The sequence below is a fragment of the Phyllobates terribilis genome, unplaced genomic scaffold (assembly GCF_046119375.1).
Source record: "Phyllobates terribilis strain yellow unplaced genomic scaffold, ASM4611937v1 Scaffold_70__1_contigs__length_7381418, whole genome shotgun sequence".
Classification (NCBI taxonomy): Eukaryota; Metazoa; Chordata; class Amphibia; order Anura; family Dendrobatidae; genus Phyllobates; species Phyllobates terribilis.
In genome coordinates, this window is record NW_027362830.1 from 5,457,834 (window position 1) to 5,484,752 (window position 26,919).

General features: G+C 43.5%; 1 pseudogene; it reads left to right on the forward strand.

The window, feature by feature from the left end:
- The window catches only part of LOC141194381 (uncharacterized), a 32,861-nt pseudogene extending 22,335 nt beyond the window's left edge, over positions 1-10,526 (forward strand).
- The last annotated feature ends 16,393 nt before the right edge of the window (positions 10,527-26,919 follow it).

Here is a 26,919-nt window from a genome sequence, read left to right on the forward strand (position 1 = left end):
AACCATAAATTGATTTTTGTTATTCACCAAATAACTCACTCAGGGGAAAAGCCTTTTTCATGTTCAGAATGTGGGAAATGTTTTAACCCCATTCTGATATTTGTGGTAATAGTACGTCATGGTGCCTTGGGCCTATTGGGCCAATGACGTACTATTACTTCATGTGGTGATCACGCCCGCACACAAGCGGTGCGGGCCGATCGCCGCTGAGTGTCAGCTGATTGTCACAGCTGACACCCGATACTATGTGCAGGGAGCGGTCCCACATCGCTCCCTGCACATTAACCCCCGAAATGTTGAGATCGAGGTCAAGGAAAGGGAAGAGTCGATACTTACCTCCTCTGCCGGTGTCCCACGCTATCTGCGGTGGCTCCCGGATGTTGTTATGATGACCCGATGTCGTCATGACAACATCCGGGTCACCAGACAGCAGGAAGTTACTTTGGTCATGCGCAGTGCATGACCAAAGTAACTTCTCCCTCTGCAGCTGTGACAACCTGGATAGCACAGAGATGCTGCTGCATTCCTAGGCTATACAGGCGATCTGAATGTGAAAAGTGAAAGTCCCATAGTGGGACAATGTGTAAAAGTACCAAAAGTCTCAGAAAGTGAAAAAAAAAATTGTACAAATATTTAAATAAATAATCAAAAAAAAAAAATATATATATATACTGTACCCATAAATAAATATTATTGTGAAAAAAAAAGCAATAAAATTACACATATGTGGTATCGCCGGGTCGAACGACCTGACCTATAAAACTGTCCCACTAGTTAACCCCTTTAGTGAACACGGTAAAAAAAAAAAACACAAATCAAAAAACAATGCTTTATCATCATACCGCCAAATAAAAAATGCAATAAAATGCGATCAAAAAGACGAATGCAAATAGAAATGGTACCGCTGAAAACGTCACCTTGTTCCCCAAAAAACAAGCTGCCATACAGCTCCATCAGCCAAAAAATAAAATAGTTATAGCTCTCAGAATAAAGAGATACAAAAAAATTATTTTTTGTATAAAATAGTTTTTATTGTGTAAAAGCGGCAAAACATAAAAAAGATATAAATGTGGAACCACTGTAAACGTACTGACCTGAAGAATTATGCTGCCTTATCAATTCTACCACACGCGGAACGGCATAAAAAAAAAACAATTCCTGAATTGTTGGTTTTTGTTTAGTCTGCCTCCCAAAAATCAGAATAGAAAGCAATCAAAAAATGTCACTTTGCCTGAAAATGGTACCAATAAAAACGTCAACTTGTCCTGCAAAAAACAAGCCGTCACATGACTCTGTCAGCCAAAATGTGGAAAAATTATATCTCTCAAAATATGGTGATGCAAAAACTAGTCTTTGCAAAAAAAAAAAAGCGTCTTTTAGTGTGACAGCTGTCAGTCATAAAAAACTGATATGATTCTGGTATCGCTGTAATCGAACCGACCCGAAGAATAAAGTCATCTAATCAATTATACCACACGAGGAATGGCGTAAAAAATAAACTTTAGGGTTGGGCTAGAGTTAGGGTTGGGCTATGGTTAGGGTTGGGCTAGGGTTAGGGTTGGGCTAGAGTTAGGGTTAGGGTTGAGCCAGGGTTAGGCTAGGGTTATGGTTGGGCTAGGGTCGGGGTTGGGCTAGGGTTATGGTTGGGGTTGGGCTAGGGTTATGGTTGGGTTAGGGATGTGCTAGGGTTGGGATTGTGTTGGGGTAGGGATTTTTTCAACAGTAAAGAAAAAAATGACGACAATATGGCGACTAGTGTTGAGCGCAAGTGCTCGCTACTTCAGTTTGCATCGAGAGCTTGGATATGCACCGAGTATTGCGGGTGCTCGAGTCTCCACCCCATATGTTTTGCCAAAAAAAACTTGCGGGAATTGCCTGCCATGCACAAGCGATCCCCCGCATGTTTTTTTTGGGGTGTCTAATAACCATGAAACATGCGGGCGGGAACTCGAGCATGTCACTTGAGCACCCGCGATACATGGTGCATACCCGTGTACAAAAATGCAAACTCAAGTAGCGAGCACTTGTGCTCAAGACTAATGACAACTTATTCAATATGATGACCTACTGTTATCAAATTCTGTGTCCCACCTCTAGGTTCAAAATATATACAGTACAGACCAAAAGTTTGGACACACCTTCTCATTTAAAGATTTTTCTGTATTTTCTTGACTATGGAAATTGTACATTCACACTGAAGGCATCAAAACTATGAATTAACACATGTGGAATTATATACTTAACAAAAAAGTGTGAAACAACTGAAAATATGTCTTATATTCTAGGTTCCTCAAAGTAGCCACCTTTTGCTTTGATGACTGCTTCACACACTCTTGGCATTCTCTTGATGAGCTTCAAGAGGTAGTCACCGGAAATGGTCTTCCAACAATCTTGAAGGAGATCCCAGAGATGCTTAGCACTTGTTGGCCCTTTTGCCTTCACTCTGCGGTCAAGCTCACCCCAAACCATCTCGATTGGGTTCAGGTCTGGTGACTGTGGAGGCCAGGTCATCTGGCGTAGCACCCCATCACTCTCCCTCTTGGTCAAATAGCGCTTACACAGCCTGGATGTGTGTTTGGGGTCATAGTCCTGTTGAAAAATAAATAATGGTCCAACTAAACGCAAACCGGATGGAATAGCATGCCGCTGCAAGATGCTGTGGTAGCCATGCTGGTTCAGTATGCCTTCAATTTTGAATAAATCCCCAACAGTGTCGCCAGCAAAGCACCCCCACACCATCACACCTCCTCCTCCATGCTTCACGGTGGGAACCAGGTATGTAGAGTCCATCCGTTCACCTTTTCTGCGTTGCACAAAGACAAAGTGGTTGGAACCAAAGATCTCAAATTTGGACTCATCAGACCAAAGCACAGATTTTCACTGGTCTGTTGTTCATTCCTTGTGTTCTTTAGCCCAAACAAGTCTCTTCTGCTTGTTGCCTGTCCTTAGCAGTGGTTTCCTAGCAGCTATTTTACCATAAAGGCCTGCTGCACAAAGTCTCCTCCTAACAGTTGTTGAAGAGATGTGTCTGCTGCTAGAACTCTGTGTGGCATTGACCTGGTCTCTAATCTGAGCTGCTGTTAACCTGCGATTTCTGAGGCAGGTGACTCAGATAAACTTATCCTCAGAAGCAGAGGTGACTCTTGGTCTTCCTTTCCTGGGGCGGTCCTCATGTGAGCCAGTTTCTTGCTAGCGCTTGATGGTTTTTGCAACTGCACTTAGGGACACTTTCAAAGTTTGCCCAATTTTTCGGACTGACTGACCTTCATTTCTTAAATTAATGATGGTCACTCGTTTTTCTTTACTTAGCTGCTTTTTTCTTGCCATAATACAAAATCTAACAGTCTATTCAGTAGGACTATCAGCTGTGTATCCACCAGACTTCTGCACAACACAACTGATGGTCCCAACCCCATTTATAAGGCAAGAAATCCCACTTATTAAACCTGACAGGGCACACCTGTGAAGTGAAAACCATTTCCGGTGACTACCTCTTGAAGATCATCAAGAGAATGCCAAGAGTGTGCGAAGCAGTCATCAAAGCAAAAGGTGGTTACTTTGAAGAACCTAGAATATAAGACATATTTTCAGTTGTTTCACACTTTCTTGTTAAGTATATAATTCCACATGTGTTAATTCATAGTTTTGATGCCTTCAGTGTGAATGTACAATTTTCATAGTCATGAAAATACAGAAAAATCTTTAAATGAGAAGGTGTGTCCAAACTTTTGGTCTGTACTGTATCTCTCTGGTTTAAGGGCATAAAAATTCAAATTTTCAAAATTGCTGATTTTTTTGATGTTCAGCATGTGGGAAATGTTTTATCCAGAAATCGCATCTTGATAGCCACCAGAGAACCCACACAGGGAAGAAGCCTTTTTCATGTTAAGAATGTGGGAAATATTTTAGCCATCAATTAGCTTTTGTTAAGCACCAGATAACCCACACAGGGGAAAAGCCTTTTTCCTGTTCAGAATGTGGGAAATGTTATGTGAAGAAATCATCTCTTCTTAATCACCAGAGAATTCACACAGGGGAGAAGCCTTTTTTATGATCAGAATGTGAGAATTTTTTTTTTTAATCGGTAAACTTTATTGAACACCAAATAACATAGTTTACAGCAGAATAATTATTTTACATGTCATCATACAGTACATGTACAGGAATTGTACCTATATAAACCAATTGCTCATTAAATGTCATTCAAATAACGACCATATAGTTCTCCCGTTCCCAACCCAGAAATAACATCCACCCTCCCCACCGTATCTGACAGTGTACATTACAGTAAAACCATACCCACACTCAAGTAGGTGTTACTCTTAGACAGTTAGTCAAGTACATCAACCTACTACCCAGACCGGTGATGATCATAATTTATACGATCATTAAATTAAATAAGACATCTCTAGCCAGCTCTTCCGAAACCACAGCTGTGCAACTAATCCAGTCTCCCCATACTTTACCCAATGTACCAATCGTCCCCTCTTGATATAAACCTTTTTTTCCATTAAAATAGTAGAGTTGAGAGCTTGGACCACTTCTTCTACACAGGGTTGTCTGGTTGCCAGCTAGTGTTTGGCAATGGATGGATCTTCTAGTCTGGCAGAGTATTTTAGCAATAACTAACTGTACCTGGGGAGATCCTCCCACCTCCCCCGTTAATCCGAACACACAGGTTTTCGCACTAAGAGTGGTTTGAATATTAAACATCTCTGCTATTAATCTATGTCAGGGTTCCACAGGGACAACACCGGGGAGATCACACAATATCTCACCACTGTCTTCACTCTGTCAGGATTTCGTCAGTGATCCGTGCGCACACGATCTAGACTACTCACTACGCAGATATCGGCAAGCGAGCAGAAAGCGAATGGCGTCACACCTCCGGATTCCAACACATGGAATATGTGTATACGCCCCTGTACGATTATTGCACTGCTTATCACCTGCCCAATACAATCCCAACAGTGAAACATGGTGGTGGCAGCATCGTGCTATGTGGGTGTTTTTCAGGTACAGGGACAGGACGACTGGTTGCAATTGAAGGAAACATGAATGCGGCCAAGTACAGAGATATCCTGGATGAAAACCTCTTCCAGAGTGCTCTGGACCTCAGACTTGGACGAAGGCTCACCTTCCAAGGAATGTCCGCTTATCTGCTTAATTTAAATATTACCCCCGCCCCTGCACGTCACAGGGCCCTGTAGCGTGCAGTCTAAAGCTGAACATCCCTCTTATGCACAATGTGCATATAGCTGAAGGTGCTTTTTTTTCTCTCCCTGCGCTGTTATACTGATCTGCTCTAGTGCGCAGTTGCCGGGAGTCACTGTGACTTCTGCTCCAGTGACCTCCGGCGTGCGCAACAATGAGGTTTGGTTCCCACTTCCTCTCGGCATCCTGCTATCCGAGAGGAAGGGGGGACCAAACCTCATTGTTGCGCATGCCGGAGGTCACTGGAGCGGAAGTCACAGTGACTCCCGGTGCCTGTGCACTAGAGCAGATCAGTATAATAGCGCAGGGAGAAAACAAATAGCACCTTCAGCTATATAATCATTGCGCATGCGTGGGATGTTTAGCTCTAGACTGCCGTCACTGGGCCATGTGACGTACAGGGACGGGCAGGGGAGCAGGGGAATATTTAAATTAGGCATATGGTTGGGCATTTCTTGGCGTCCCCTGATGCCATGCTCAGGAAAATGGATTTAATAAAAATATATTTCTCTGCTATCAGACCTCTGATATGGGACATACAGGTAAGTATAGATTTACATTTCTATAACCTGTATGCCCATATTAGAGGTCTGATAACTCCCAGGGGGTGACAGATTCCCTTTAATTCTTCATTTTACACTGGATTTACTCAGCTGGGGCTGAATACAACTCCCATCATTGACAAGGGACAATGATGAGAGTTGGTTTCAGCAGCCAGCGCTTGGTATCAGTGCTAACTGTACTGCTTTTCCCAGGCGCCGGTACGTGTCACACTGACATACGGACTGGACACTGATGTGTTACATGGACATACAGATACATGGATGTCACCCGTATGCCACAGAGATGTCACATACAGATGGCACATGGACACAGACCACGGATCTCACCAGTACTAGTTTTTCCTATATGGGAATCACCAGGACATGTGAAGGAGGCCTAAGAAGGTATATTCTTCAGCCAAGGCCTCAGATGCCAATCTATGTATTGTGACAGTGGCTCTGTTAGTGAACCTTTGCCCGCCACAATTAGGGTGGCCCATAGGGGCTGTCAAAGACTTGTGGAATTTTGGAATAAAATACCAATTATTTGGGGGTACATAATACGTTTTTCAGCCTTCTTTTAGAATTTTGCCGAGCTCTACAAAATTACGCAATAAAGATTGTAATTTATTTCTAAATTTAAAGTTCATTGCGGAAAAATCTGCAGCACGTCCATTAATTTTGAGGAAACGCAGCGTAATTGCCGCCATTGACTTGCATTGAATCGCATAATATCCGCATGACTACATGTGCACATGCGGATATTAAGCGATTCAATCCAGACCCGGGTACCATAGTACCTGTAGTTAAAAAAGAATTAAAAGAAAAGAAAAACACCCAGTCTCCTGTACGGTGCGTCCGGTGTCTTCGGCGGCTCGCGGTGGTGTAAAAGGACCTTCCATGATGTCATTTAGTCATGTGACGGGTCACGCGACCGCTGACGTCATGGAAAGTCCTTTTACACCACCGCGAGCCGTTGAAGACACTGGAGAAGGAGACCGGAGGCCATCGGAAGGTGAGCATGATTTTTTTTTTTTCGCCATTTTGTTCTTTTTTTTACTATTGATGCTGCATTTGCAGCATCGTAACTTGGTCACACTTTATAAATCCATGCCGGTTGAATGGATTTATATAGTGTGAACAAGTTGTCATGCACTTTCCAAGTGATGCTAAAATCGCTTGGAAAAGCGCTTGACAACTCGCATGCGGAAATGCATGCAAAAACACTTGACAAACGCTTCCACCTGGCAGGAAAAACGCATATACAATCCTCATGTACAATCCGCATGCGTTTTTCCTGCCAGGTAGATGCAGAAAAAATCTGGAGAATTTCAGCATCGTGGGCACTTAGGGTATGTGCACACGATGCAGAAATGAAGCAGAAAATTTCTGCATCATTTCTGCATCTCCCTGGCAGAAAAAACGCATGCAGATTGTGCATGCGTTTTTCCTGCGGAATACATGCGGATTCACATGCTTTTCCACATGCGTTTCCGCATGTGGATTTACAAGCGCTTTCCAGGCGATTTTAGCATCACCTGGAAAGTGCTTGACAACTAGGTCACACTATATAAATCCATGCAAACAGCATGGATTTATATAGTGTGACCCGAGAGAGTGTATATACTTACCTCCGATGGCCCCCGGTGTCCTGCTCACTCCGTTCTCCCTCGCCGGCAACTTTGAATTGAAAGACCTGCCGACGTCAGCGTCACGTGACCCGTCACATGACTCTGACGTCAGCGCAGGTCCTACAACTCACTGCAAGTGCCGGGAACCAAGCAGGAGCGGTGCGCGGGCCGACAGAAGGTAAGGATACATTTATTTTTTATTTTATTCTTTTGTTACAGCTTTTTTAATGGTACCTGGGTGTGGATGAGACTCTCCTGTCCTCCACACCCGGGTACCATCCGCACATTAGAACGCGCCAATAACGCAAGTACAGATGCAGTCTTGCGGAATTGGCGCGTTCTAATGCAAGTCAATGGCGGCGAAAACGCCGCGTTTCCGCAAAATTAATTGACATGCTGCAGATTTTTGAGCGCAGCGTTTATGCTGCGGAAAAATCCGCATCATGGGCACAGCACATGCGGATTTCAATTGGGGAACATTGCTTCCCTTCTACCATGCGTTTTTTCAAGCGTTTCCGCGGCGTTTACGCAACTGCAAAAACGCCGCGGAAACGCATTAAATACGCATCGTGTGAACTCAGCCTTAGCCTAAAAAACTTCACTCCAGGTTCTCAGATGCTGAGAGTGAATTCTGTTCTGTAGGCAGATAGCAAAGTCGCATCTCTTTGAAGGGAGACAACACTGAATCCTTGATACCTGATCACACATGGAGTTTCTCCTGGTTTTCTGGATGTAATTAAAGGTGCGGCAGTGCTGAATGTTTTGAACAGATGGATTTTTTTTTACTGCTTTAAAAAAAGTCAAATTGAATATTTGCAAAGTCAGATTCATTCATTAAACAAAAATGTAAGCCCGGTAATAACAGTGAAGTGTTCGCCTCATCTATCATGAAGTCAGCCAACTTACTAATAGTGAGATCTTTTGTATAGTTTCCGTCCAGTGTCTCCAAGCAACTTGCTTCTATTTTGTTCCTGTTTTTCTTGGGTCGTCTCCTCTGGTCGATTTCCTAAAAGGATATTTAATGCATCGGGTGTAGAAAATGTTTTGGAGATTTTTCGCGGCGGTTTCTGGACAGACTGCTGGAAACTTTCTGATGTGCTGGAGTCTGAATCTGTAGTCCAATAATCAGTTGATCTTTTTTTCTGATATTTCCACTGTCTGATTTTTTTGTTGACCCCAGTGGAAAATCCGACCAGCGTTATAATCTGATTTGTCTCGTAAAAATGTATCTATCTTTCTTTCTCTGCTTTATATCCATCTGCATATGGACCAATTTCTTCTCTAATTTGGAGAAAAACGTTGTAACTGGATTATTTGTGCCTCTAGTGAGAAGTTGAAGTTCTATTTTTACTTTTTCCAACTCTATGGCTACTTCATTATATTCTTTTTCGTTCTGCTTAAGGATTAAATGCATCAGAATTTTTGGTGTAGTTTAAGTGTGTTTTTTTCCCAAGATATCACAAAGTTCTTATTTTTGGGAAATTGAAACATCTCTTTGAAGACTCAGAGCGCCCTAGGGACTCGTTCACGTTCCTGATTAGATTTAAGGGAATTAATCTTCCAAAATAGGCGGTATCTCCTTTTCCGCTAAATGAGTTATTCTTCTTTCCCGAGACTGGATACTGATGACCTGTAACTCATAGTTTAGGTTGCAGTCCATAAAAATTGCACCTGCGTCTGCACATAGTGCCCAGATTGTGCTCCAGGAGACACACACCGTAAATGAAGAGGGTTCTTCTCACTATAGTAATGCCAAATACATGGAAGATAAATGTGTTTTGGGCACCCTGCAAGGCTCAGAAGTGAGGGGGAGATCTGACTTTGGGAGAGCGGATATTGCTGGATTGGTTTATGGAAGCCATGTTGCTTTTCAAGAGCCTTTGAGCCACTAATAATGTGAAAATCTCTGTTTTTCCACTGACAGATGATGGACCTGAGTGGGGACTTGATTATTGTGAGATGTGTAGAAGTTTTTATTGGTATTATTTTCACCTACATAACATTGTTTGGAGGCTTTTTATTCCATATTTGGGAGGCAGAATGAACAAATAGTTGGACACCACGCTCCACTGGTTCATGCTATGAAGTTTTCTATTAGACTGTGAACTGTCATTGTCTTAGTGAATAATTCAATATTTTTACATAACTTCCCATTTGTACGGACAGTTTAAGTAGAAATGTTAAAAAATATAAATTTCAAGAATATTTTATTCAAAAATAATAATTGGTTTTATTCTTGACAGATGACAGTACCAGGAGATCAGAGGGACGGCTGACATCTTCAGTTTTTAAATCAGATGATCTTGAGATCCCACAGGATACAATTGAAGTGAATGCCATTACTCCAGATATACCATCATCCCTTCACAGCAAAGATCAATCATCTGATCCTATGAAACATGTCCTGTCTTCTGATTCATTACCGACTACTAAGGAAAATCATAGTCACAAAATAAGCATTAAAAAACAAACTGCTCCTAAAGCAAAGAAGCCATTTTCCTGTTCAGAATGTGGGAAATGTTTTAACCAGAATTGGATCCTTGTTAATCACCAGAGAACTCACACAGGAGAGAAGCCTTTTTCATGCTCAGAATGTGGGAAATGTTTTGTAAAGAAATCACTCCTTAATAGACATCAGAGAATTCACACAGGGGAGAAGCCGTTTTCATGTTCAGAATGTGGGAAATGTTTTGTACAGAAATCACAGCTTATCTCACATCAGAAAACTCACACAGGAGAGAAGCCTTTTTCATGCTCAGAATGTGGGAAATGTTTTAACTACAAATCAGTTCTTGTTAATCACCAGAGAACTCACACAGGGGAGAAGCCGTTTTCATGTTCAGAATGTGGGAAATGTTTTGTAGAGAAATCACTCCTTAATAGACATCAGTGAATTCACACAGGGGAGAAGCCTTTTTCATGTTCAGAATGTGAGAAATGTTTTAAGTACAAATCAGTGCTTGTTAATCACCAGAGAACTCACACAGGAGAGAAACCTTTTTCATGTTCAGAATGTGGAAAATATTTTAACCAGAAATCAGATCTTGTTAGTCACCAGACACTTCACACAGGGGAGAAGCCGTTTTCATGTTCTTAATGTGGAATATATTTTACGAGGAAATCAGCTGTTAATAAACATCAGAAAAGTCACACAGTGAAGGAGCCTTTTTCCTGTTCAGAAAGTGGGAATTGTTTAACCATAAATTGATTTTTGTTATTCACCAAATAACTCACTCAGGGAAAAAGCCTTTTTCATGTTCAGAATGTGGGAAATGTTTTAACCCCATTCTGATATTTGTGGTAATAGTACGTCATGGTGCCTTGGGCCTATTGGGCCAATGACGTACTATTACTTCATGTGGTGATCACGCCCGCACACAAGCGGTGCGGGCCGATCGCCGCTGAGTGTCAGCTGATTGTCACAGCTGACACCCGATACTATGTGCAGGGAGCAGTCCCACATCGCTCCCTGCACATTAACCCCCGAAATGTTGAGATCGAGGTCAAGGAAAGGGAAGAGTCGATACTTACCTCCTCTGCCGGTGTCCCACGCTATCTGCGGTGGCTCCCGGATGTTGTTATGACGACCCGATGTCGTCATGACAACATCCGGGTCACCAGACAGCAGGAAGTTACTTTGGTCATGCGCAGTGCATGACCAAAGTAACTTCTCCCTCTGCAGCTGTGACAACCTGGATAGCACAGAGATGCTGCTGCATTCCTAGGCTATACAGGCGATCTGAATGTGAAAAGTGAAAGTCCCATAGTGGGACAATGTGTAAAAGTACCAAAAGTCTCAGAAAGTGAAAAAAAAAATTGTACAAATATTTAAATAAATAATCAAAAAAAAAATATATATATATACTGTACCCATAAATAAATATTATTGTGAAAAAAAAAGCAATAAAATTACACATATGTGGTATCGCCGGGTCGAACGACCTGACCTATAAAACTGTCCCACTAGTTAACCCCTTTAGTGAACACGGTAAAAAAAAAAACACAAAGCAAAAAACAATGCTTTATCATCATACCGCCAAATAAAAAATGCAATAAAATGCGATCAAAAAGACGAATGCAAATAGAAATGGTACCGCTGAAAACGTCACCTTGTTCCCCAAAAAACAAGCTGCCATACAGCTCCATCAGCCAAAAAATAAAATAGTTATAGCTCTCAGAATAAAGAGATACAAAAAAATTATTTTTTGTATAAAATAGTTTTTATTGTGTAAAAGCGGCAAAACATAAAAAAGATATAAATGTGGAACCACTGTAAACGTACTGACCTGAAGAATTATGCTGCCTTATCAATTCTACCACACGCGGAACGGCATAAAAAAAAAACAATTCCTGAATTGTTGGTTTTTGTTTAGTCTGCCTCCCAAAAATCAGAATAGAAAGCGATCAAAAAATGTCACTTTGCCTGAAAATGGTACCAATAAAAACGTCAACTTGTCCTGCAAAAAACAAGCCGTCACATGACTCTGTCAGCCAAAATGTGGAAAAATTATATCTCTCAAAATATGGTGATGCAAAAACTAGTCTTTGCAAAAAAAAAAAAAGCGTCTTTTAGTGTGACAGCTGTCAGTCATAAAAAACTGATATGATTCTGGTATCGCTGTAATCGAACCGACCCGAAGAATAAAGTCATCTAATCAATTATACCACACGAGGAATGGCGTAAAAAATAAACTTTAGGGTTGGGCTAGAGTTAGGGTTGGGCTATGGTTAGGGTTGGGCTAGGGTTAGGGTTGGGCTAGAGTTAGGGTTAGGGTTGGGCCAGGGTTAGGCTAGGGTTATGGTTGGGCTAGGGTCGGGGTTGGGCTAGGGTTATGGTTGGGGTTGGGCTAGGGTTATGGTTGGGTTAGGGATGTGCTAGGGTTGGGATTGTGTTGGGGTAGGGATTTTTTCAACAGTAAAGAAAAAAATGACGACAATATGGCGACTAGTGTTGAGCGCAAGTGCTCGCTACTTCAGTTTGCATCGAGAGCTTGGATATGCACCGAGTATTGCGGGTGCTCGAGTCTCCACCCCATATGTTTTGCCCAAAAAAACTTGCGGGAATTGCCTGCCATGCACAAGCGATCCCCCGCATGTTTTTTTTGGGGTGTCTAATAACCATGAAACATGCGGGCGGGAACTCGAGCATGTCACTTGAGCACCCGCGATACATGGTGCATACCCGTGTACAAAAATGCAAACTCAAGTAGCGAGCACTTGTGCTCAAGACTAATGACAACTTATTCAATATGATGACCTACTGTTATCAAATTCTGTGTCGCACCTCTAGGTTCAAAATATATACAGTACAGACCAAAAGTTTGGACACACCTTCTCATTTAAAGATTTTTCTGTATTTTCTTGACTATGGAAATTGTACATTCACACTGAAGGCATCAAAACTATGAATTAACACATGTGGAATTATATACTTAACAAAAAAGTGTGAAACAACTGAAAATATGTCTTATATTCTAGGTTCCTCAAAGTAGCCACCTTTTGCTTTGATGACTGCTTCGCACACTCTTGGCATTCTCTTGATGAGCTTCAAGAGGTAGTCACCGGAAATGGTCTTCCAACAATCTTGAAGGAGATCCCAGAGATGCTTAGCACTTGTTGGCCCTTTTGCCTTCACTCTGCGGTCAAGCTCACCCCAAACCATCTCGATTGGGTTCAGGTCTGGTGACTGTGGAGGCCAGGTCATCTGGCGTAGCACCCCATCACTCTCCCTCTTGGTCAAATAGCGCTTACACAGCCTGGATGTGTGTTTGGGGTCATAGTCCTGTTGAAAAATAAATAATGGTCCAACTAAACGCAAACCGGATGGAATAGCATGCCGCTGCAAGATGCTGTGGTAGCCATGCTGGTTCAGTATGCCTTCAATTTTGAATAAATCCCCAACAGTGTCGCCAGCAAAGCACCCCCACACCATCACACCTCCTCCTCCATGCTTCACGGTGGGAACCAGGTATGTAGAGTCCATCCGTTCACCTTTTCTGCGTTGCACAAAGACAAAGTGGTTGGAACCAAAGATCTCAAATTTGGACTCATCAGACCAAAGCACAGATTTTCACTGGTCTGTTGTTCATTCCTTGTGTTCTTTAGCCCAAACAAGTCTCTTCTGCTTGTTGCCTGTCCTTAGCAGTGGTTTCCTAGCAGCTATTTTACCATAAAGGCCTGCTGCACAAAGTCTCCTCTTAACAGTTGTTGAAGAGATGTGTCTGCTGCTAGAACTCTGTGTGGCATTGACCTGGTCTCTAATCTGAGCTGCTGTTAACCTGCGATTTCTGAGGCAGGTGACTCAGATAAACTTATCCTCAGAAGCAGAGGTGACTCTTGGTCTTCCTTTCCTGGGGCGGTCCTCATGTGAGCCAGTTTCTTGCTAGCGCTTGATGGTTTTTGCAACTGCACTTAGGGACACTTTCAAAGTTTGCCCAATTTTTCGGACTGACTGACCTTCATTTCTTAAATTAATGATGGTCACTCGTTTTTCTTTACTTAGCTGCTTTTTTCTTGCCATAATACAAAATCTAACAGTCTATTCAGTAGGACTATCAGCTGTGTATCCACCAGACTTCTGCACAACACAACTGATGGTCCCAACCCCATTTATAAGGCAAGAAATCCCACTTATTAAACCTGACAGGGCACACCTGTGAAGTGAAAACCATTTCCGGTGACTACCTCTTGAAGATCATCAAGAGAATGCCAAGAGTGTGCGAAGCAGTCATCAAAGCAAAAGGTGGTTACTTTGAAGAACCTAGAATATAAGACATATTTTCAGTTGTTTCACACTTTCTTGTTAAGTATATAATTCCACATGTGTTAATTCATAGTTTTGATGCCTTCAGTGTGAATGTACAATTTTCATAGTCATGAAAATACAGAAAAATCTTTAAATGAGAAGGTGTGTCCAAACTTTTGGTCTGTACTGTATCTCTCTGGTTTAAGGGCATAAAAATTCAAATTTTCAAAATTGCTGATTTTTTTGATGTTCAGCATGTGGGAAATGTTTTATCCAGAAATCGCATCTTGATAGCCACCAGAGAACCCACACAGGGAAGAAGCCTTTTTCATGTTAAGAATGTGGGAAATATTTTAGCCATCAATTAGCTTTTGTTAAGCACCAGATAACCCACACAGGGGAAAAGCCTTTTTCCTGTTCAGAATGTGGGAAATGTTATGTGAAGAAATCATCTCTTCTTAATCACCAGAGAATTCACACAGGGGAGAAGCCTTTTTTATGATCAGAATGTGAGAATTTTTTTTTTTAATCGGTAAACTTTATTGAACACCAAATAACATAGTTTACAGCAGAATAATTATTTTACATGTCATCATACAGTACATGTACAGGAATTGTACCTATATAAACCAATTGCTCATTCAATGTCATTCAAATAACGACCATATAGTTCTCCCGTTCCCAACCCAGAAATAACATCCACCCTCCCCACCGTATCTGACAGTGTACATTACAGTAAAACCATACCCACACTCAAGTAGGTGTTACTCTTAGACAGTTAGTCAAGTACATCAACCTACTACCCAGACCGGTGATGATCATAATTTATACGATCAGTAAATTAAATAAGACATCTCTAGCCAGCTCTTCTGAAACCACAGCTGTGCAACTAATCCAGTCTCCCCATACTTTACCCAATGTACCAATCATCCCCTCTTGATATAAACCTTTTTTTCCATTAAAATAGTAGAGTTGAGAGCTTGGACCACTTCTTCTACACAGGGTTGTCTGGTTGCCAGCTAGTGTTTGGCAATGGATGGATCTTCTAGTCTGGCAGAGTATTTTAGCAATAACTAACTGTACCTGGGGAGATCCTCCCACCTCCCCCGTTAATCCGAACACACAGGTTTTCGCACTAAGAGTGGTTTGAATATTAAACATCTCTGCTATTAATCTATGTCAGGGTTCCACAGGGACAACACCGGGGAGATCACACAATATCTCACCACTGTCTTCACTCTGTCAGGATTTCGTCAGTGATCCGTGCGCACACGATCTAGACTACTCACTACGCAGATATCGGCAAGCAAGCAGAAAGCGAATGGCGTCACACCTCCGGATTCCAACACATGGAATATGTGTATACGCCCCTGTACGGTTATTGCCAGCTTCGCGATAGCCCAATTATTATTATTCGCTGCCACCACCGGCCGAGTTTGAAATATAATACAGGCCTGGCCGGACGCCTGCGTTCTGGTAGCATGTGACTTCGGGTGAGGGAACGATTACAGAGCAAAAGAAACAGAGCTATTAAATTTTATATTTAATTCAAAAGGGAAGCAGTGTTTATGAAAAATATACAAGATTTTACAAAACGGGACAATACAATACATATGCAATTACACAAATAAAACAGGATTAAAAAAAAACTTACTATACGTTCACAGAGACGACTCAATATATAGCTGGAGGGGAGCTCTCCTATGACTTGACCGTTACCGAACGGGATCCGTTGCTTAGACTAAATATATACTTCCAGCAATGACTACTACTCCATCCTCCGTGAATTCTTTTATGCCTAAAGGGAGACGTGCCCACACACCCTATGGGATGACATCACGTGTGCTGGGCTCTAGCCTGCACATTTTTTAAAAAAATATCTGTTTATCGTTGGTTGATCATAGAGGGCCGAAAGTGATACCATTTTTTCCGTTATGAATACCTTCCGGTAGAGACCACACATGACACAGTTGCGGTCAAATAATTTTGTTACTTTTGCACCACAGCCCCACCGAGGGGCTTACAGTAATGAGAAAATATCCATATTGTTCCCCAGCTGACCCTGACACTCAAAATATGGGTTCCATTAGTATCAGAAGTATAGAACTGGAGATACTCCATACTTCGTATCGGCTCTGGCTGTCTGCAGAGCTCTGTTGAATTCCCGGGAACTAATCTTCCTTGGCTAGATATACATTTATCACAAGTCTGTGTCAGAGGAAACTTCCCTCGCATTTTAATTTGGTTAGCAGCTAGCATTTGTTTACAAGGAACTTCTCATGTGTGTTAATTTGCATACAGACAGATGGTCCAAGTGTCAGCTCTTCTCTTTTAAAAATGGTGGATAACGGAGGGGTTAGAGGGAAGATGGGTTTGGGAGAAATTGTTAATATTTTCTCAATATCTCCATGACAATCTACCTAACACCCCTCCTCCACCTCCCCTCCCAAGTCCCCACCAGTCTCGGGCATGTCCAAAACATTTGCATCAGGTCCGCATATTCTTCCCTGCAACACTAACAACAGCCACACATCTTTAGGCCCATTCTATACAATACCTTGAGAATCCTATAAACTCTATGAACTAGAAACAGTTGAAACCTTCTTTGTGACGTGATTATTGAAAGCAACTCTGGAGATTCCAGCACCTTGTTCCATTCCTCTGTAGAAATGCTACCCACATCCTCCTTCCACTTACCTGAGACATGGGGTCACCCAAAATTTTTAGCAACAATGAGTTGTATACCAGAGAGATGATTCCCTTCAATAATTTTGCCTGTACTACGAAGTCTAACAGCCCATTAGAGGATATAGAAAGATCAGAGATGGCTTCCTGAGCATGCATTGCGTATCTTAATTCCAAGTATTTAAGGAATTCAGATTCACCCAAATTAAACTCCCGTTTCAGCAGTTTGAACTACTTGACATTGTTATCCGAGTATAGCTGATGCACATATTCCAATCCCTGATTCTTCCATTCTCCAAATCCCTCCAATCTCCGCAACTCCACTAGATTAAAGTTATACCAGATAGGCATGTACTTTGAGCAGTACATCATTCCAAACAGCCTTTTACATGTCCACTAAATTTTATGTACCAGTTCCTGGGTAGGTTATATACTCCAGCTACCTACAAATTTGTGTGATTCCAGTATCTCCAGTAAATTCTTCCTCCCCTCCCCAAGTATTTTAATGTAATCGATCCAGCTTCCTGGGCCACCTTCAGTGTCCAGCCTTAGAAATGCTGAAATTGGGAAGCTAAGTAGTACCCCCATACAGTGAGTACGTAAAGTATTCAGACCCCTTTAAATTTTTCACTCTTTGTTTCATTGCAGCCATTTGGTAAATGTTAAAAAGTTCATTTTTTTCTCATTAAAGTACACTCTGCACCCCATCTTGACTGAAAAAAAACAAATGTAGAAATTTTTGCAAATTTATTAAAAAAGAAAAACTGAAATATCACATGGTCATAAGTATTCAGACCCTTTGCTCAGACACTCATATTTAAGTCACATGCTGTCCATTTCCTTGTAATCCTCCTTGAGATGGTTCTACTCCTTCATTGAAGTCCAAATGTGTTTAATTAAACTGATAGGACTTGATTTGGAAAGGCACACACCTGTCTATATAAGACCTCACAGCTCACAGTGCATGTGAGACCAAATGAGAATCATGAGCTCAAAGGAACTGCCCAAGGAGCTCAGAGACAGAATTGTGGTAAGGCACAGATCTGGCCAAGGTTACAAAAGAATTTCTGCATTACTCAAGGTTCCTAAGGGCACAGTGGCCTCCACAATCCTTAAATGGAAGAAGTTTGGGACCACCAGAAGTCTTCCTAGACCTGGCTGTCCAGCCAAACTGAGCAATCGTGGGAGAAGAGCCTTGGTGAGAGAGGTAAAGAAGAACCCCAAGATCACTGTGGCTGAGCTCCAGAGATGCAGTAGGGAGATGGGAGAAAGTTCCACAAAGTCAACTATCGATGCAGCCCTCCACCAGTCGGGCCTTTATGGCAGAGTGGCCCGACGGAAGCCTCTCCTTAGTGCAAGACATATGAAAGCCCGCATAGAGTTTGCTCAAAAACACATGAAGGACTCCCAGACTATGAGAAATAAGATTATCTGGTCTGATGAGAACTTTTTGGTGATAATTCTAAGCGGTATATGTGGAGAAAACCAGGCACTACTCATCACCTGCCCAATACAATCCCAACAGTGAAACATGGTGGTGGCAGCATCATGCTATGGGGGTGTTTTTCAGCTGCAGGGACAGGACGTCTGGTTGCAATTGAAGGAAACAAATGTGGCCAAGTACAGAGATATCCTGGATAAAAACCTCTTCCAGAGTGCTCTGGACCCCAGACTTGGCTGAAGGTTCACCTTCCAACAAGACAATGACCCTAAGCACACAGCTAAAATAACAAAGAAGTGGCTTCAGAACAACTCTGTGACCATTCTTGATTGGCCAAGCCAGAGCTCTAACCTAAACCCAATTGAGCATCTCTGGAGAGACCTGAAAATGGCTGTCCACCAGCGTTCACCATCCAACCTGACGGAACTGGAGAGGATCTGCAAGGAAGAATGGCAGAGGATCCCCAAATCCAGGTGTGAAAAACTTGTTGCATCATTCCCAAGAAGACTCATGGCTGTACTAGCTCAAAAGGGGGCTTCTACTCAATACTGAGCAAAGGGTCTGAATACTTATGACCATGTGATATTTCAGTTTTACTTTTTTAATAAATTTGCAAAAATTTCTACATTTGTTTTTTTTTAGTCAAGATGGGGCGCAGAGTGGACTTTAATGAAAAAAAATGAACTTTAAAATTTACCAAATGGCTGAAATGAAACAAAGAATCTAAAATTTAAAGGGGTCTGAATACTTTCCGTACCCACTGTATATAAGACAAAGCTACCCCCCTGATTTTTTGGTAATTGCAATTTTTCTGGTTTTATTCTAAGGGTCCCTCTCTTCCATCCAAAGTCTCTAAAGCTGTTGTGCATTTGCCTAAACCAGTATTTAGGAATCCAGAGAGGTGAGTTATGTACAACGTATAGAATGCATGGCATTAAGCACATGTTAATGAGGTTTACTCTACCCAAGGCTGACACAGGTAGTTTTTCCCATATACACACTTTGTTCCTCATTTTAATAACCAGTGGACTTAGATTTAAGGGAATAAGCTCCTGTGGTTTATTAGTAATGTAAATCCCCAGATACTTAAATTTCTGAACTGAAACACACATCCGCCCTCCTAAATTGTGATTTCTATCCTAAAAGCTGCAAGTGGAAAAAGCACCCCTGCTCAAAGTGCACTACTCAATTCACCTGAAATAAAATAAATCTCACCGTGCTAATAGGACAGTGTTGAACATTGTATAATCCCTTAGGGATATACCTAGGAGAGAGTACCTCAACAAAAATGGACAGAAAAGTGAATGGACTCAATTGAATTTTAGTGATAAAAAAAATCAGCGTGATAGGTATTTATGGAGCAAATGTCCATCCACAACTCACTGTTCTGATGGTGGGCCACCGTTTATTCATCAATGTTTGATACGAACCCTGAACTTTCCAGATCGGGTTTGCTCATCACTAGATACAGTATGATATGTAATGGATGACAAAAAGAAGCCATTAAATGTAACACCAGATCTCATCGCGGCACTGCGCATGCGCAGCAGTGTCTTGGTGAGAGGAGAGGCATCCTGCCCCCGGGATTGACTGATAAATGGGGCAGGAGTGACGTCATGTCAGTGACCGGCCGGGAGACCTTCGGCCTCACTGCCGCGGCATTCATCATGCTTCATGGATCAGTGATCTAGGCAAGATATAAAGACAGCCGGAAGCAGGAGAAGACGTCACGGGGAACCGCTAGACTGCACTCCGGGACCCAAGGAGCTGCAGCTGCGACAGGTAAGTATGTCAGTTTTTTTGTGTTCTAGGGTGATAATACTCCTTTAAGGCCAGCCAGAAGAGACACTGGGTGAGCTGCTGAAAAGGCAGCCACAGGTTCCACTAGAGCACAATTCTACAGCCTGCCACTGCTACTCACCGAGCCCAGGTTTCAGAAAGTTTTTTACCCAGCAATGTTCAGCCCTAGATGTTTTGTTCCATGCATGATGACTCCAAAAGCTGAGAGTGAAACATCTGGGGTCAAAATTCTAGGGGCGAAACATCAGATTGGCGACACATCCAGGGACAAAATGATGTAGGTGAAACATCCGGGGGTGAAACATCCGAAACGTGAGGGGGTGAAATGCTAGGGGGCGAAACATCCCGGGCGAAAAGTGCAAGATGAAACGTGCGGGAGGGAAACATACGGGGGCGAAACATGCAGGGGCGAAAAGTGCGGGTGTGAAACGTGCGGGGGCGAATTTTTCTTGGGGGCGAAATGTGCAGGGGGCGAAATGTACCTGGGGCGAACTGATGGGGGCGAAACTTCCTATAACAGTCTCCTGCCCCACTCTCTCATCTGCCTCCACAGAGATCGCTCCCTCTCCTACCTCTCCATCATGCAGGGCTGGATTCTCTTGCGTGATGCTGGCAGGCAGGCAATGGCAAGATGGCTGGCAGGCACAAGGCAAGATGGCGCTGAGGTTCCTGCTCCCGACGAGTCTCTCAGAAGAAAGGCCACCAGGACCGTCACAGACGTTGTTGCAGTGAAGCTTGCAGGCGCTGCGGACCGGGCTCTTCGCGGACCCATGCCTCACAGGTAGTTGCCCGGTATATCAATATTTTTGCCCATGTTTGATAAGGGCTCAGCGGGAGCTCTTCAGCCACTCGTCCTCTCAGTCCAATATCCGGCTATGCCCCCCCAGCATCCTTGTTTTAAAGATTGAGTGAATAAAGCAGAAGAATTTTACCTCACACAGTGTGCCACCTGTTCATCTCTTTGTTGCATCATTCATGAGGACTATTTCTTTGGTGGTGCTGCACCTGTGACGTGAGGAAGCCATGCAGCTGACTCATAGTCCAAGACTCCTAAAAGAGGTAGGAGCTGTATGCATAGTGCTGGTTTCTGAACTTTGCTTACAGTAGTAGGGCCCCTCCCCACTGAAAACAGTATCCTCAAAAATAAAATACATCACAGCAGTAATAAAATCCTTTAATTAGCCCCTACAGTAATAATGTCCCACATCCTGCTCGAATATGTACTCCATTCTGGACCCCATATGTTCTCCACTCCTGGCCCCATGTGACTTCATCCTGCCTGCATGTCTCTAAATTCTACCCCCATGTGTCATCTCCCATTCTACCTCATGTCTCTTCTCCCATTCTGCCCCATGTCTCTTCTCCCATTCAGCCCCCATGTCTCTTCTCCCATTCAGCCCCCATGTCTCTTCTCACATTCAGCCCCCATGTCTCTTCTCCCATTCTGCCCTTATGTCTCTTCTCCAATTCTGCCCCCATGTCTCTTCTCCCATTCTGCCCCCATGTCTCTTCTCCCATTCTGTCCCCATGTCTCTACTCCCATTCTGCCCCCATGTCTCTTCCCCCATTCTACCCCCATGTCTCTTCTCCCATTCTACCCCCATGTCTCTTCTCCCATTTCGCTCCCATGTCTCATTTCCCATCCTGCCCCCATAGCTCTTCTACAATTCTGCCCCCATGTGTCAAAAAAAAAAAAAAAAAAGTTCCTCCTCACCTTGCTGCTTCTCCATCGGAGACGCTCCTTCGTTGATTTGAAGCACGGACATTAGCCAGTTACAGGCCGGCAGTAACGTCATACACCAGCGACTTGCACACTGACGTCAGCTACCGGCCTGTGATGGCTGGCGGCTTAACTATTGCGGTGCAGGAAAACTCCCACACGGCAATAGATTTAAAGTGAACCTGCGTCTGAGGACGCAAGTTCAGTTCACTGGGGCCCGGTGAGCAGATGTCTGGGCGCCTCTACTCACCGGGCCCCATATGCCAGTAAGGGCAGTAATGCCCTGAAGGCGACCCTGCTGACAATAAACTGGTCTAAATCTGCTCCTTTAGATTCCAGGAGTACTGCTATTTGGGAGAGTCTATCCAATATTCCAGTAGTTCACAAATTTACTTGAAATAAAATAAATCTCACTGCGCTGATAGGACAGTGTTGTACACTGTATTATCCCTTAGGTGTATACCTAGGAATGAGTACCTTAACAAAAATAAACAGAAAAGTGAATAGACAGTTAGTTTCTGAAATATGTAAGGGAAAGCACAGTGTCTCCTGGCATCCGTACCTTGTGAAGATTGTGACGTCACACGGCATTTGCTTCCTCGCGCACCAACACGTGTCAGGTCGGTCATCGGCCGGGACCTCCTGAACACTGCAGTGAAGGGCCATCCAGGTCGGAGGTCCCCAGGAAGAGGCGGACTGCGGCAAGGCCCAGATCATGACTGATACAAGTATACAGACTTTCCACATCGGCCGTGACCATGAGTGTACCAGGTTCCAGCAAGACCTCTAAGAGATGGCTGCTATCCCTGGGAGCTGTGCGCTTGCGCAGTGGTCTCCTGCTTTCCTGTGCCCGCGCCCGGCTGTCTTAATGTCTTCGGCTCGCCTCCGGGGACATGCTCACAGGCACGCCCCTGGACGCGCCCCCTTGGGCATGACGGCTTGGGCGCAAGCGGCGGTATTCCGGGTGCACGCGCCGGTGCGCTCCAATGGGCTTCCCACCCCTCGTAATCACTTGAGGGGTTGGGGGCGTATTTATAGAAGGTCCTGTAGGTGCTCGAATACACACGCCTCTTGAGAAAGAGTCTTGCGAAACGAGCAAATCTATACCAGTGGTGTGGGGGTCCCATTGATGTGCTAACCGTGCGGGCATTGAAGCTGGGTGAGTTCCATATATGAGGCTGTACGGATTTGTGTGGGATGGGCTGGGCAACATATGAGACTGCTTGCATTTTTTATTACAATCTGTTACTATCTGCACTAGCAGTCTAGCACTTTGGTTGTATGTCCTCATACCCACCCCTAACCCATGTATGCAATGACTCATATATATTTAGCCCAGCTGTTGCATCCTCCGTGGGACTCCCTGACACTTGGCACTATGCACTTTACTTCCCCTGCATTGTGACTTATATGAAATGATTATGTATGTACTATTTTGCAAATCTTACCTAATAAAACTATGTTCTTTATGCTGTAAAACTCATTTCTTCTCCTCTTTTAAAAACATTCGTATCAAACATTGTCTGCTCGGGTTCAACCACACCGACCCCAAACAGGCAATGTCCGGAGTTTGCTCATCATAAAATAAAAATCGCTTCTCTCCCCTTCGCTGAGGTCCCGACCTGCGTGGAGAGTCTTCTTGACCAAGGGGATCCCTAGCTAGGAATCCTGAAAGGGATTCCCTTGGGTACGATGACATACGTGCATGGAAGAGGACCCTCCACGTCTGCCGGTACCTCAGCAAAGGGGTAAGTAGCAATATATATATTTTCTTTTTACGATCTGGTCAGTGATGAGGATGTGGTGGACAGATCCTCCACTCCTCTGAGTCTCCATACCCATTGAGTTCAATACAGATGATAGTTTGGGGGTGCTGAACCCAAACCCGGATTTTCTTGTGTGTTTGGGACAGAACTGCCCGAACTGAACTTTAGCAGGTTCACTTCTCACTAATCATATTTTGGGTATAAGATGTATAAATGTGGTCAAGTTACGATTTTTTTTTAATTCCAAAACTTTAAATTTTCTAGATAAGTAACTTTACAAACAGAAAAATGTTAACACTTGTTCAAACCAACCAACAAAATATTTAAAGCGTAACTCCAAAAAAAACAAAAAAAAAATTTTGATATGTTATAGTACCTGTGGCACTGATCTTTTCCAATGGAGACCCATTCCAGCAGCTTTTTTTTTTTTTTTAAATATAATTTTTTTATAAATTTTATTTAGTCCCATCCAAGTTACAGCAGCAGGCTCTATGTGCTGCAGGATTTCAGTGGTTACTAAGGAAGTTGGGCCCCCTTGGTAGCAGAAATTGTGGATGGATTCAGGCTTCCTGTGATACATTCAGGGCTGCTCGTTCACAGCCCTCTGGAAAGTTCCCCTTCCCCCTCCCCTCATGTGCTTCATCCTGGACAAGAGGAGGGCCCCCCCCCCCCCCCCCGTGAAAAGCCAGTAAAGGACTGAGCACATGGGGAGTTGGGGAGCTTTGCAGTGGGCTGTGAACCAGCCTCCCTGTATACATCATAGGGAGCACGTTGATGCCTCTTTCAGACTTGCTGTTTTCCTGGCGATTACCGCGACAATTTAAAACCGCAGCGGTAATCGCCAGGAAGATAGAACATGTTTTAAAATGTAAAACTGCGCTTCTTTCTGCTGCACAGTTTTCCCGCGATTTGAGCCCATTGACTTCCATTGAGCAAATCAAGTGCTATCTAGTGGTTTTGCCGGCAATTACCGCCGCGGTTTTTAAACTGCTGCGATAATCGCCGGCAAAACTGTTAGTCTGAAAGAGGTCTCACAGTTGCACCCCCCGTGTAGCCACGCCCCCTAGAGTCCGTCCACAAGTTCTGCTACTAAGGCGAAACGACCTCCTTAGTAGCCACTGAAATCCTGCATCACATGGAGCCTGCTGCTGGAACTTGGATGGGACTTTTCTCGTAGAAGTGAAGTTGCTGGAAGGGGGTCTCCATTGAAAAAGAAGATCAGTGCCGCAGGTACTATGACATAGCAAAACTTTTTTTTTTTATTTTTTTTTTTTAGAGTTACGCTTTAACTGTATAAATTAAAACTGTTAATCAAGAAACATAAAGGGTATAGAGGGGGAAGGGTTAGAGAAAAAGAGGAAAGAAAAGAAAAGTTGCAGGTGTTAATGTTTGAATTATTTTACAGCTAAATATGTGACCATGAGCTAAAATTCAAAGCTGTAGGCAATGCCTCTCAGATAATCTATCAAGCTTCTATTGTTTAAATCTTGCACATCTTGTTCGATCATACATATTCCAAAGCTGAACTGGAAACAAAGGTGCCTGACGTCCTCTGCGAGTAATTCGACCAATATGGGTATCTTCAAAATAGTTGGCAATGGGTATTGCTTCTTGTGGAAAGTCAGGATTTTCCACTAACTCTTCAAGTGAAGGCACAATATTCTGTGGTGGTAGAAAGGCAAGGGCAGGTATCATGCGTATCCAACGAGCAAATTCATGGTCACCTTGATATTACACCTTGAGTCCTTCATTTTGAACTTTACGCCAAACTGACTGTAATAGGTGGAAGAAGCAACCGGTCTTCTCAAGGTTGGGGAATTCACTCTCAAATGCCTGAAATTCAGCTAGTTCAAAATCCAACATCAGGTTGTGTGGCTGCAGTCCAGGTTGTGTGGCTGCAGTCCAGGTTGTGTGGCTGCAGTCCAGGTTGTGTGGCTGCAGTCCAGGTTGTGTGGCTGCAGTCCTTGTTGTGTGGCTGCAGTCCAGGTCATGTGGCTGCAGTCCAGGTTGTGTGGCTGCAGTCCAGGTTGTGTGGCTGCAGTCCAAGTTGTGTGGCTGCAGTCCAGGTTGTGTGGCTGCAGTCCAGGTTGTGTGGCTGCAGTCCAGGTTGTGTGGCTGCAGTCCAGGTTGTGTGGCTGCAGTCCAGGTTGCATGTTCTTCAGCTCTTGTAGCAACCTCTGGTACGTTGAACGGCTCTTGTCCGTCAGCAAGGCGTACACTACAGGAACAACAAGGCCGCTGTGGACTAAATGGATTGTATAAAGTTGCTTGAACAGGGCTGGTGTACTGAAAAACATTCCATCAGCAAACCACTCTTTACTTTGTGCCAGTAGATGGAGATTGTCTCTTGTTCCAAATATCAAGATACGGCTGTGTCCACTTCCTAATTAAAAGTGACAGTATTAGTACAGGAAATAATGAGAGACAAAATAAAAAGTAACAAGTAGCAGACAGAGAATTTCGGGATGAATTCACAGAAAAATTTTCCTTATCAGAAGCATCCGTTGTTCATATCTCACATTAAAAACTCACATTTTGCTTTAGATTTTCTGATTTTATAACAGAAACTTAAAACTGAAGCAAAATCTGGTGTGAAGGGGATAAACAATAGTTTTTTCTACGACATGTATTGTCCCAGTGGAAAATTATATATTCCTGCTTAAAAATGCTTCCAAGCTTCAGAAATGTCACATTTTCAAAGTTGTGAAAGGATTAATGGCACCAGAAACCAGCAAAATGCAGAATTCCACGATAATAAAAGGTTTACATCAGGAAAAACGAGCAAACGTGTAAGAAGTATTTGTGAAAAAAAAAGCATACTAACTCAATGGTTCATTAGGTCGGGGTCATATGCAGCGTAAATGTCTAAATCCCATCCACATGCTGATGAAAAAATGCACAGTTAAAAAAAATGACATGCAGTGCAGCAGTGGCGTACCTACCATGTAGGCAGGGGACGCCACTGCCCCCGGGCCCTCAGGGGGCCTGCCGCCAAGGGGTGTAATGCGCCCATGAACACCGGGCCCCCTGGATCTACCATGCTCTGGTAGGTGCCTGTCACCTACTGGAGCATGGCAAGGATAAATGAATACTCACCGCCTGCTGCGGCGCTGCTTTCCTCACTCTGCTTTGATGCAGATCCTGAGACGTGAGCGGTCACATGATTGCATACATCATTCCAGGTCCTGTATCAAAGCAGAGGAACGGAGCGTGTGGCAGCAGGTGGTGAATATTAATTAACCCCCTGCCATGCTCCGGTAGGTGACAGGCACCTACCGGAGCATGATGTACCCTCTTCCCAGCACTAATTCAGCATTGGAACTTCATTTCAGGGTGTTGGCAGGGGGCGTGGATAAAGGGGGCAGGGCATCGCGG